Source organism: Ctenocephalides felis, unplaced genomic scaffold (genome assembly GCF_003426905.1).
Source record: "Ctenocephalides felis isolate EL2017-DRISC unplaced genomic scaffold, ASM342690v1 CF-g0.4_SCAFFOLD_01604, whole genome shotgun sequence".
NCBI lineage: Eukaryota > Metazoa > Arthropoda > Insecta > Siphonaptera > Pulicidae > Ctenocephalides > Ctenocephalides felis.
The window spans coordinates 58,577,084-58,591,078 of NW_020537758.1; positions in this window are offsets into that span (position 1 = coordinate 58,577,084).

The following is a 13,995-nucleotide window of genomic DNA, read 5'->3' on the forward strand; positions in this document are numbered from 1 at the left end:
TACCCTGGTAAATGCATAAACAATAAAAAAATGTAAATAATAAAGTAAATTAAGTAGGAAAATTCTTACAAAAGATAAGTTAACTGAAAAGTTATTCCGCTGATAATTATTTCTGACTAAATACTAAATCAATGTTATATACCGAATTATGTTTAAAAAATGTACCCGTAAAATTTATATTTTGCATTGGTTGAATACAGTAGCGTTTATTTCGTGAAATCCTGTTAAAATAAAAAATAAGATATTGGACCTGTTTGTCCTGGCTGTCTCGTTTTAACTCGCTTATGGGGATAAAACCGACCAAGTGATAAATTTTTCAAAATTTCTGAAGTTTGGAAATTTCTGAAAGAGCAACAATAAAACTAAACCAGTGGTGTACGGCATCGCGCCTTAAGGCAAATTGCTGGAACTTCCCGTACCGTAACAAAATGTTCGAGAAATATTTAATGTTTTCAAATAGATTATTATAAATACTATAACATTGTATAACATTTATAAGAATTATATAAACTGAATCACAAAGCTAAAAATATTTAATTAAATTTATATAAGAGAGCTTTAAAACTTTAGCCAGAATTAAAATTGAAATCTGAATTATTTTCGATATACAAAAAAAATTGAAATGAATTTTTTTTTCCAAATTGTATTGCCAACACAAGCAAAAAGTTTTTAGAATTATTCATTTCGGACGCTTAGTTCTCTCAAAAACTGCCATTTATTGTATATATAGCTCTGTATCTTCGAAATGGGTGGGCCTGCTTTAGCCAATAACTAATAGCCATTTCTCCCAATCATTACTAATTGAATGTTTTTTAGATCATTCAAATCGGATGCTCCGTTCTCTTTGCTCTTTATCTCCGTAACGTCTGAACATGCTTTCGCCAAAAACTAATCAGCACATCTACCTATTAATAGGAATCAAATGCTTTTTAAACCATTCAAATCGGTTGATCCGTGCGTCCCAAAATGTGAACAAAAAATGCGGACACACAAAACGTCGAAAAATACAAAAATTTTCATTTTCGATTTTCGGCCCATTATTATAACTACCCCACGGGAAGTTAGAAATGTGTAATGACTTTTTGTTTTGTCCATTTTGGCAATACTTATTTATTTTTAATTATTGAGGCTATAATTTATATTTTACATATATTTGAACTAAATCTTGACCATGATCTTAATGTTTTCACATCTGTTTATATTATTATAAAATACAATTATCACTAAGTCAAAATGTTTTTTATATAATGTAAGATATGTTTTTTTGAACAAAAATAAATTTCCATATTCAAAGGCTGGTAATATTACCTATTCCGTTTCAGTGATCTAATCCAATCACATACTTCCAAGAGGGAAATCGCCCACAAAGTTTTAACTTTAATATCTCCTGTGAATTTGTCGTCTACCTTAGGGATTTGATTGAATCTCCTATTTCACAATTTCTCTGCGACACAAAAGCTTCACGTGCTATCTCTAACAATGCGCGTATAAATCAATTGAAGCACAAACAATCGATATTGGTATTTATGTAATTTATGTAATAAAAACTAGTGGTGCTTGGCATTGACCCTTAAAGCAAATTGCTAGAATATTGCGTACCTGAATTAAATAAAAAATATTTATTAATAAATATTTCGAAAAATAAAAATGACTTGTGAAAACCAAACCAATTATATCACAACAAATAACACATATTAAACAAACAACTATCTGACTACCTTCGGTAAAACTCCCAGATAAATCATTAATGTAGAGATGCATTTTATTTGGCCCTTACCTGGCCCTCTTTTACAAAATATAGCTACAATATTCAACTAATGCAAAATATAAATTCATGGGCATATTTTTGACAAATATTTAGAAACGTTGTACATAAACTTAATTTATTGTTTTGTCAAAAATATTCATCAGCAGAGTAACTATTTATTTAATTTATATCTTGTTAAATTGTTTCTTTTAACTTAATTTATTTTTTTATTTTTTAACTTCCCGTAGGGCAAGTATTTGCAAAAAAATCAAAAATGCAAAATTTTATATATCTTTACGTTTTAGAGGTTTCTGAATATTTGGGCATATATTAGAAAAAATGGATGTATGCGTGTGTGTGCATTTGTGTGTGTTCGGATACAAATTTTCGTCGACGATTTTGGGAACACGGATGAAGCGATTTGAATAATTCAAAAAATATTCGATTCGTATTGATAAGAAGACATGCTGATTAGTTTTTGGCAAAGACAGGACTAGCCGTTCCGAAGATATGAGGCAAAAAGTGCCAAAAACGGTAACTTAGTTTTTAAGAGAACGGAGCGTCGGATTTGAATAATTCAAAAAACATTTTACTTGTATTGACAAGATGATGAACTCATTACATTTTCATAAAGGCAGGTCTAGTGGTTTCGGAGATCTAGTAAAAAAAGTAAAAAAAAATGCCATTTAGCGTTCAAAAATGATCATTAGACATATGCACATCAAATTATCAGATATTTTTTAGAGATTTTAACATTGAGTATATATTTTATTTTTATTCCTATGGGTTCCGTACCAATGTTTATTTGTTAGACGGAGACGCGGCGCTTACGCGCTTTGATATTTTGTCTCTATGCACTTGAAGCAGAACGATTGCTTTGAAAAAAGTTCAGAATTTCTAAAATATTTCAAAATAAAAAAAAACATTTTGTTTTTCAAAAAGTCTTTTTTTCTAAAAAAGTAAATTTTTGTCAAAAATCTATAGTTTTTCAAAAATCTAATTTGTTCAAAGTAATTTTTTTTTTAAAATGTTAATCTTTTTAAAAAAAAATAATCTTTGGTACGGGAAGTTCCAGCAATTTGCCTTAAGGCACGATGTCATGCGGCCCACTGGTTTTTTATCAATTTGGAAGTATTTGAGTCCCTGGGAGCAAGAAAATTCAAAAACATTCATTTTATATATATATATATATATATATATATATATATATGTATATACATACAATATATATGTATGTATGGTATGTATATCACAATTATTCATATATTCGTTTTGATTTAATAGGCTTTGACTTTGTTAATATTCAAATGCCATCTTTCCAGGACATTATTTTTATTAAAGTAGAGAAGAAAACGAATATGACAAACAAGAAAACATACATAGAGATACAGAGATGGACAATTAAACTATTACAATAGGGCTCCGTTCGGTCCCTTTGCTTACAAATTCCTATAAATTCATCGACATCATCATCGTGCGCGCAACACAAAAGCGGACGAGCGGCTACTGTTACTTTATTGCACAAGCGCAACTTGGAGGGAATATTACTTGAGTTTATTCAACATTTTCTGCACATAAATAGGGCAATAAAAGTTCATAGTTCGGAATAAATTTCAATAAAAAGGCAACCTTCAATAAAAAGGCCAACCTATATACCAGTATGAAGCGTTCAGTGCATTGATGACTAACTCTAAAAAACTAGTGGTGTATGGCATGGTGCCTCAATGCTTTCTGAAACTTCCCGTATCGTAATGAAATATTCGGAGAATATCAAATGTTTTCAATTATATTAATACAAGCACAGAAACTTTCATTATTCGTTTTTCTTTATAGACAAAATAGCTTATAAATTGAACTTTAACGTTTATATAAGATTATATGAAAAGTAAAAGAACAGAACTAAAGTACTGCGAGTTAGAATAAGGGATCTTGTCTCATATTTCAGCGAACTATATAAACTGAATTGCAAGTTAAAATTATTTATTTCAAGTATATAAATGTGCTTTAGAATTAAAATTAAAGCCCGAATTATTTTCAATATTCAAAAAAAAATTTCTTTTTTGGAAATCTGGAAATAAAAGAAGAAAACAAATAAACCACTAAAAATCACTAACCACCAAAAACCACTAAAACTAATTATTTATTCACACTATTAACAGAAAGCAAAATATTTTTTGAGTCGTGCAAATCCAATGCTTCGTTCTCTCATTTTTGCATATGTGTTTTACTTGTTTTTTGCCAAAAACTATTCACTACTTTTTCCCATAATTACAAATTGAATGTGTTTGGTATCATTCAAATCGAATGGTATGTTCTCTCAAAAACTTTGTTTATATTTTCAGCACTCTTTGCTCCGTATCTCCTGGATGGACTAGTCTTTGCCAAAAACTAATCAGCACGTCTCTCCATAAGTAGGAATCGGATATTTTTGAATATTTGAAAATTTTGTGTGCCCGAAATCGTGGACGAAAATTTGTATCCACACAAAATACTCACAAGCACACATCCATCTTTTCTAAGGTATGCGAAAATATTCAGAAATGTAAGTTTTGAAGTGAATAAATAAACGTAATAAAGTTTTGATGTGGCTGGTGGAATTATTCCAATTGGCAGCTGAAAAAAGTAATAAAACTGTTTTTTTTCGCAAAAAAGAGTTTTTGAAAATTGTTTTTATAGCTATTCCATAAAAAAATAATATTGACAATTTTGTTATGACATATGATATGTAATTAATTCATCGCCAATATTATGTCCTATTCGCCATCTGAATGGGTAGGATTTGTCATTTCAATTTGTTGTTAAGTTATATAAATTTTAGCAGGTCATTATTTCGTTCTTCCTCGGCATATTTCTATTTTCAGAATATATTAATGATCTTAAGTTATAAGTTTCAATAAACTTAAGACTGTTTGTATGTACTACAATAAACTTAAGTATGTGGCGTAAGACAATGTCCTTTGTCAAACCAAATAATTTCTTTTCAGACCCACGAGAACCTACAGTTTCTGGCCAAACAAACATATGATTTATATTTTAACTAAATTTTTATCATCCGTTGTTAATCAAAATGACATCTGTAATAAATGATTTATTAATCAGTGGTCAATAAGAATCTGTTTTATTGTGCTAATTTTTGTTATTCTGGAAAGTTATTATGAACATAGAAAGTTATGATTATACCAAGTACTTTCAAACTAATATCGAAGTTTTTTCAAAAATAGTTGTGCTTGATTCTTCAACATTTGGGAAGTTATTGATATCGCAAAGCTTAAATCAAAATTTTTCTTTACTAAAGTGTTTAAACTGTGATATTCTATCAACGTGTAAAGTTTCATTTAACATGCCCAATTATTTTTCACACGTAACATCTAATTACAAAGAATTGACCCGGCCGATCTTTGCCAAATAAGTGTGACTGGGTACGGATGTGTCACTGTTTTTGATCAGCAATAATTTTGTTAATTTACCAGTTGACATTTGTCTGCATAAAAATAATGAAATACTGTTCTTAAATACTTGTCATACAAGAGAAGAGCGAGTGTCACAAGCGTTCACACCCCCAGGGACAAAGGTAAGCATTGATAAATTCCTATAACTTGTCGTAAACACACATACCTCTGGTTATTTTAATTATGAATTCTTGGGTATCGCTGTATAAATAAAATTTTTCAACAATTGTATTAACTTACTTTCAATAAGAATTTTTTTCAGAATTAACATTTATATATCAACACCAGTTGAATAACAGCATAACAACAAGGCTACTCTTTATTTTCTCTTGCATTTAGACTGCTTAGTGATTCCGCCGCCGAATAGAATTTCAAAACAGTCGGATATGGGACGCTAAATTGCCAGTCGCCGACCCCTTGTAAATTATATAGTATGTATATATCGAATTGATCCTACCATGTTTATAAGCACATAAGTAACATTACAGATTGAAGTAGACCTTTCAGAAGAAAATTTGGCATAGCAAAGGGTCGATAATAGTACTCTATAGTCAAACATTGCTTCAAACCCTCGCCGCTTAAAAGTCTATATTAGCTTTCAAACTCCCCCTCAGGGCAGTTTTATTTGAATCATCGAAAACTCTTCGCTTTAACATGAGTGTGAAAAGAACATTGATTTTTGAAAAAACATGCCTGGTCGTTTCAATGTCATAGACCAAAATACATATATTTGCAAAAAGACATTTATAGATAATTTAACAATATATTTATATTAATATAATAATTAAATTTATAGTTTATGCCAGAAAATACTAATCAAAAACTTCTCACGCAAATCAATAACAATTATGCCACAAATAAATAATTTTTATAACTAAATATATTATTCCAATATATTATGTAATTGGTAGGGCGGGACACAAAGGTCCAATTTGACTCAGAGCAATTATATTGTAAAAACCAATCCAATTATATCAAAACAAATAACACATACCAAACAAACAATCATCTGACTATGTTTAGATAAACTCCCATGTAATTCATCATTGTAGAAAATATTGCCGAGATATGTCTTCTGATATAGCACCGTAATGAAAATCGAGATAGTGGCTGGTTATACATTTTGCCTCTACTTTTAAATATCGTTGTTAAAAAGTTCCTAAAATTACTTGTTTCTGAGGTACCAATCATGGACCTATGTACCCGCGGACCTTTGAACTCCGCTCTACCGTAATATATTTATAGAATGCGTACAAAATGCTGTACATATATACTAAATAATTAATTTTTTTTATGATAAATAATAAAATACTAAATAATAATAAAAAACGTAAACTATAATAACTATAATTAACCGTTACATAAAATTTAAAATTCTTTAACCAAAACAAGATCGTATGCAGTACACTCAAATGTAGATATTTGAGTAGAATGAAAATTGATAATTGATTATATATGTAAAAATTTCATAAAATTGTTCAGTGAGCAATCATATTATTACAACAGCAACACATAAATGATCTGCGGATAATATATTGCGTTGCGATTAGTTCGCGGTAATAAACTGTTCATAAAAATGATATGGGAAATTGATATTCCTATAAAAAGAACTTAGCGTTTTTAAACATTCACCCACGTCAAATAATGAACGATGTATGATAATCCAAATTGAGCGTTAATGCTTAGGGCGATTCAACAATGTCGCTTGAAAAAAATGCTTTTGTGTTTCAAAATTTTTGTCCCTAATAATGGATTTGCCCAAAATCCGGTGGTAGCATTAGGGAGTGCTTTACCTCCCGCCATAAATGTTCTATGAAAATCACTTTCCGTAGAATCTATTTTCGCATAGAAAGCTTAGGTTAAGAAAAGTTATATATTCGGATATTTTAAATTTTTTTACATATCATTTCTTTTCAAAGTTTTCTGAACATTTAGGAATAACTTTAAAAAATGAATCTATTAGTGTGTATATTTTGTTGCATAGCCAAGGAAATTCGTTTATGCATCCCAGACTGGGTCTTTTGTCTGGGTATGTCGGGCTCAATACCGATTATGTCTTTGCTTAACTCTTGCTTCTGGTCCTTACGGAAATCGCCATTAGGCATTACTTATTTGGGAGTTTTTAGAGTGTTCTGAAATTATACTTTACTTCTAATTATTTAAACGTCACCCGTTTTTAACTTCCCGTAGGGCAATCGCAGTAAAACGTTCTGAACATTTTGGCATACCTTAGAAAAAATGATTTATGTGTGTGTGTGCGTGTATGTATTTGTGTGCGGATACAAATTTTCGTCGGCAATTTCGGGATCACGGATGAAGCGATTTGAATATTTAAAAAAACATTCGATTCGTATTGATAAAGAGAGTGCTGATTAGTTTTTGGCGAAGGCAGGTCTAGCCATTCCAAAGATATAGGGCAAAAAGTGCCAAAAACGGTAACTCAGTTTTTAAGGGAACGGAGCGTCCGATTTGAATGATTCAAAAAACATTTTACTTGTATTAACAAGATGAAGAACTGGTCAAATTTTCATAAAGGCATATAGAGCGGTTTTGGAGATCTAGTAAAAAAAGTAAAAAAAAAATGCCATTTGGCGGTCAAAAATAATCATTCGACACATGCACATCAAATTATAAAATATTTCATATAGATTCTAACAATAAGTACAAATTTTGTTTACATTCCTATGGGTTCCGTACCAATGTTTATCTTTCAGACGGTGACGCGGCGCTTACGCGCTTCAATATTTTACGGATCAACCGATATCCATGGTTCAAAAAACATTCGATTCCTATTGATAGGAAAATGTGCTGATTAGTTTTTGGCAAAGGCAGGTCCCGCAGTTACGGAGATAAATAGCAAAGAGTGCAGAAAATAGAAATCGAGTTTTTGAGAGAATGGAGCATCTTTTGAGGAATGATGTAACAAACATTCAATTAGTAATGATTGGGAGAAGTGTTTATTAGTTTTTGGCAAAGGCAAGCCCAGCCATTTTGAAGATACGGAGCTAAATGACCAAAAATGGCAGTTTTGAGAGAACTAATCGTCCGATTTGAATGATTCGAAGAACCTTCTGCTTGTCTAAACAAAATAATTGATTTAAGAAAAAAAAATTTTGTTTCAACTTTTCTTTTCATTTTTTTTTGTATATCGAAAATAATTTAGATGTTATTGTTAATTCAGACTGAAGTTCTAATATACTTCAAACAAATAATTTCAACTTTGCAATTCAGTTTATATAATTCTTATAAATATTAGGCAATGTTACAATATTTATAATATTCTATTTGAAAACATATTATTCCTCGAACATTTCGTTACGGTACGGGAAGTTGCAGCAATTTGCCTTAAGGCACGATGCCATACACCCTACTAGTTCAAAATTTGCTTTAAAGCACGATGCCATGCACCACTAGGTGTTTTTTTACACCAAAATACTTGTCCTATAAACTGTTTTTTTTAAGATAAGACTTTGACTATACCTAATGTTTCCTGAGAGGCAACCAGTCTCGTATGTGTAGCGATTATATTATATATATATCTAATAGTTATTAATTGATATTGCAGCAATGTAAAAAAAATCATAAAGGTGATTTATTTTATTATAGATATAAAGCAATTTTTTATTTAGTTAAGGATCTCGTTTAATTCGGTTGTACGAACAGAGATTCTTAACTAAATAATAATTTTATTATATTAATTTTCGTTTCATATAAACCAAAGTGGTTTTCGTTTTGGTGAATCAATTACATCTATCTGCTTTTAGTGTATATACCTCCGCTATTATTTCTATTAACTCCAATCATCAACTACGTCGAACAAGAATACCTAATGATATTTGCGGCTAAAGTTTTGCATCTGCCTCGTGCAAGGGTGCGGTTAGTGCGGCGCCCTATCCTTTATTCCGTTCCTCTTTGATTTTCCTAATTGCCGATTGAGCGAGTTTGCCACATTAAAAATTACGAGGTAATACTTCTTGACTATTTAAATTATACACACTTAATAACATAAACCACTAACTATAATAAATACTAACCGCTGACGTGCTGATCAGTTTTTGGCAAAGACAGGTCAAGCCGTTTTGAGCAAAAAGTACAGAAAATGGAAATTCGGTTTTGCGAGAACGGAGCATCCGATTAGATTGATTCAAAATACACTGATTATAGTTAGTTTTTGACCAAGACAGGTCCATATGTTTGAGAATTTTTAGAGAAAATGGAGCATCCGATTAGAATGATTCAAAAAAGATTTTGCTAAGTTTGACAGTGTGAAGAAACCATCGGTTAACCAGTTTCCTATGTGTAGCGATTACATAGTACATTTTACTTAGGATTATATTTGAGATCTATAACCTCAAATGGAAATTTGAGGTTGGAATAAACTCGAAACAAAAGAAAATAGATTTATAAAGCAATTTATCATTTAGGTAAAGTTCTCGGCATAATCTCGGTCAGCTCTGATAATGATAAAAATATATGGTAAACTTTGTTTGCACTCATATACGTATCATTTTCCAAAATATTCTAAAAGTTATATAATTAGTTTTTAAATTTATATAGGGTAGAGCGAAGTTTGAAGGACGTGGGTAAAAATATCTACCACCAATATCTCAAAAACAAGTAATGATTAATTTCTTGATCACTTTGTATTGATTATTAACTTTCCGTAGGAAAAGTTATAGTAACCGCAAAAAATCGAAAATAAATTCTTTACGTTTCAAAGGTTTCCAAACATTTTGGCATACTTTAAATAAAATGGATGCATGTGTATGTGTATGCGCGTGTGTGTGTGCTGATACAAATTTTTGTCTCGATTTCGGGAACATGGTTCAACTGATTTAAATGATTCAAAAAATATTCGATTCCCACTGATAAGGAGACGTACTGATTAGTTTTTGGCTAAAGCAGATGCAGCCGTTTCGAAGATACAAAGCAAAAAGATCAAGAAATAATAATTTAGTTTTTGAGAGAACGGAGAAACATTTTACTTGTATTGATAAAATGAAGAACTCTTTTAAATTTTTGGGGAGGCAGGTCTAGCGGTTTCGGAGATCAAGTGAAGAAAGTAAAACTAGTGAGGCGCATGGCATCGTGCCTTAAGTGTACCAAAAATTATTATTTTTTTTAAAAGATTAACATTGTTGAAAAAAATTTACTTCGAACAAATTAGATTTTTGAGAAACTATAAAGGGTATGGGCGCATTGCCATACAGAATCGGCCCCACCTTGGCATTTAAATAATTTATACGCCATTTTATAGGTCAAAATGATAAAAACAAATATACCAATTTTCAACTTTGAACCTCATCTTATTGCCGAGATATCATTGTAAATGATATTAGTTTTACTATACTAATTAAATGCCTAAAACTAGTGATGTGTCGTGCCTTAAGGCAAATTGCTGGAACTTCCCGTGTTGTAATGAAATACTTAAAAAATATTGAATGCTTTCTAATATTATTATTATAAATACTGTCACTTTTATCATTGGAATTTATAGACAAAATAAAAGTGCTTATAAATTGAACGATGACGTTTAAATATGTTTTCCTGAGAAGTATTTCTAAAAAGTGCATAAACTGAATGGCAAAGTTAAAATTATTTATTCTATTTCAAAAAATATATTTTTTTTTTTTTTTTTTTGAAAAACAATCTTGTCGTCCGAAAAAGCAAAAGCAAAAAAAAATATTTTCTTTATTTTGACATATTTTGGAAATTCTGAACTTTTTTTTAAAGCAATCGTGCTGCTTTAACTGCATGGGGACGAAATGTCAAAGCGCGTAAGCGCCGCGTTAATTAAATCTTATATTAAAATCTCTGTAAAATATCTGATAATTTGATGTGCATATGTCTAATGATCATTTTTGACCGCCAAATGGCATTTTTTTCACTTGTTTTACTAGATTTCCGAAACCGCTAGACCTGCCTTCATGAAATTTAATGATCAATTCTTCATCTTGTCAATAGAAGTAAAATGTTTTTTGAATTTTTGAAATCGGACGCTCCGTTCTCTTAAAAACTGAGTTACCATTTTTGGCTCTTTTTGCCCCGTATCTTTGAAATGGCTAGACCTGTCTTCGCCAAAAACTAATCAGCACGTATCCTTATCAATACGAATCGAATGTTTTTTGAATTATTCAAATCGCTTCATCCGTGTTCCCGAAATCGTCGACGAAAATTTGTATCCGCACACACGTACGTAGACGCATACACACACACACATACATCCATTTTTTCTAAGGTATGCCAAAATGTTTAGAAGGTTTTGAATTTGAAGGTTTTGAAGATATTTAAAATTTGTATTTTTGATTTTTTTGCGATTACCTACTATAACTTGCCCTACGGGAAGTTAAGTAAAAACGTCATTTTGCGGTCAAAAATGATTATTAGACATATGCACATCAAATTATCAGATATTGTATAGCGATTCTAATAATAAGTAGACCAATGTTTATCCATTAGACTGCAACGCGGCTTTTACGCGCTTCGATATTTTTTCTCTAAGAAAGCCACACAGCTTTCAAATTTTTCCAAGAATTACAAGATATAAAAAAATTAATTTTTCAAAAAAATATTTCTTTATAAAAAATTACAAAATTCTCAAAAATCTCATTTTTTCAAAATTTTCGAAATAAATTAAAACTTTTTCAAAAATTTAAATGTTTGGTAGGGAAATTACAGCAATTTGCCTTAAGGCACGATGCTATACACCACTCGTTGATTATTTTTATTTTTCGAATGTTTAACTACTTTAATGGAAGTGCCAGCAATTTGTCTTAAAGCACAATTTTTGATTATAATAATTTCAAAATATTGATTGAAGTGTCACGCTTGAAAGTAGTGACCAGGGTACGGTAGTAACAAAGTAAGTACCAGGGTACGGTAGTGACAGTTTTCATAACTGCTAAACTATATGGATTTTAAAAATAGGGTCCAAAGGTAAAAATGAAGTATGAGTGTTCGAAAAAGTTTCCATTATTGCTTTCAATCAGTGCCTTACATTAACATAATCTGTAGGTACAGATTAAACAGATAATAAAAATATAACTTAACAAAGACAAAATACGAAAGAGAAAGGAAAGAAAAAATCAATGAAAGAAAAAAATCCCTAAGAATTCTTGTTAACTTTATTTTAAAAACTGTGTATTGTTTTTATATATTATATTTTATTTATATGCTTTTATTAACGACAATGAAAGTAGTTATAAAGCAACATTCCAGGGACGGTTTTTGATACATAGCTAACTGGTAAATTAACAAAATAATGGCTGGTAATTAACAAATAAAAGTGACATAACCGTACCCAGTCTCCTCTACTTTCTGAAATATTAGCAACTAATGCGATATACTGAAAAGAATTGCACGAACTATTTCTTTGACGTTATATCGCCATTGTAATAGTATTTTGGAAGAAATTATGGGATATCAATATTATTACATTTACTGGCATGTGTCGTGATTAACATACCATAGGGTGAGCTGTAGTAATTGCAAAAAATGGAAATATTTTTTTTATATATCTTCACGTTTGAAAATCTTCTGAACATTTTGGAATACCTAGAAAAAAAAGTGTGTGTGTGCATGTAAGTATGTGCAGGAACCATTTTTCGTCGACGACTTCAAGAACACGGATCAATTCATTTGAATGAATAGTGTATGGCATCGTGCTTTAGGCAAGTTGCTGGAATATTGGAGAAAAAAATAGTAATTAATAAAAATTGATCAATGTAATAACAATTGTTTTAAACATTTTCAAATAGATAATTATAATCACTATATATTTTATTACTCAAACAAAATACAGCGACGATCTTATCGCTCAAAACACTTGAGAAAGTTTACATTAGCAGGATATGCCAAATAGATCCATCTGAGGATATATTTCTTACGATTAGAATAACGCATTGTATATTTTTGAAAATTTAAAGAAAAATTTGCTTAGTAAGTTTTAAAAATTAACAATCTTGGTACGGAATCCAACAAAATTGTAACGAAATTAGTACACTTTTTTTAAATTTTTATCTGATAATTTGATGTGCATATGTCTAATGATCATTTTTGACGGTCAAATATCATTTTTTTTACTTTTTTCTCTGTATCTCCGAAACCGCTAGACCTGCCTCACCAAAATTTATCAATTCTTCATTTAGTCAATACAAGTAAAATGCTTTTTGAATCATTCAAAACGGGTTCTTCGTTCTCTCAAAAACTGAATTACCATTTTAAGCATTTTTTCCTCGTGTCTTCAAACGACTGGGTCTAACTACACCAAAAACTAATCAGCGCGTCTTCTCATTAAGGAATTAAATGTTTTTGAAATATTAAAATCGGTTATGTGTATCTGGGTTCGTCGACGAAACTTTGTATCCGAACACACACACACATAGACATACATCCATTTTGTCTAAGGGATGCCTAGAGATAATGAAACATGCTGGTTAGTTTTTAGCGAAGGCAAAAAACAATCCGTTTTGATAATACGGCGCAAAAAGTGTCAAAAATGGTAAATTCAGTTTTCGAGATGTTTGCGGTTTAAGAGATTTGGAAAAAACGCCATTTGACAATCAAAAACGATCATTAGACATACGCACATTAAATTATCAGATATTTTTATAGAGATTTTAATAATAAGTGCATATTTTTTAAGCATTTCTATGGATTTTGTACCAATAGAAATGGTTTGACTGCGACGGGAAGTTCCAGCAATTGTCTTAAGGCACGATGCCATGCACCTCTAGTGTAATTATTGAGTTTAATAATTAATTATAAGTATAACTAGTGGGTGCATGGCATCGTGCCTTC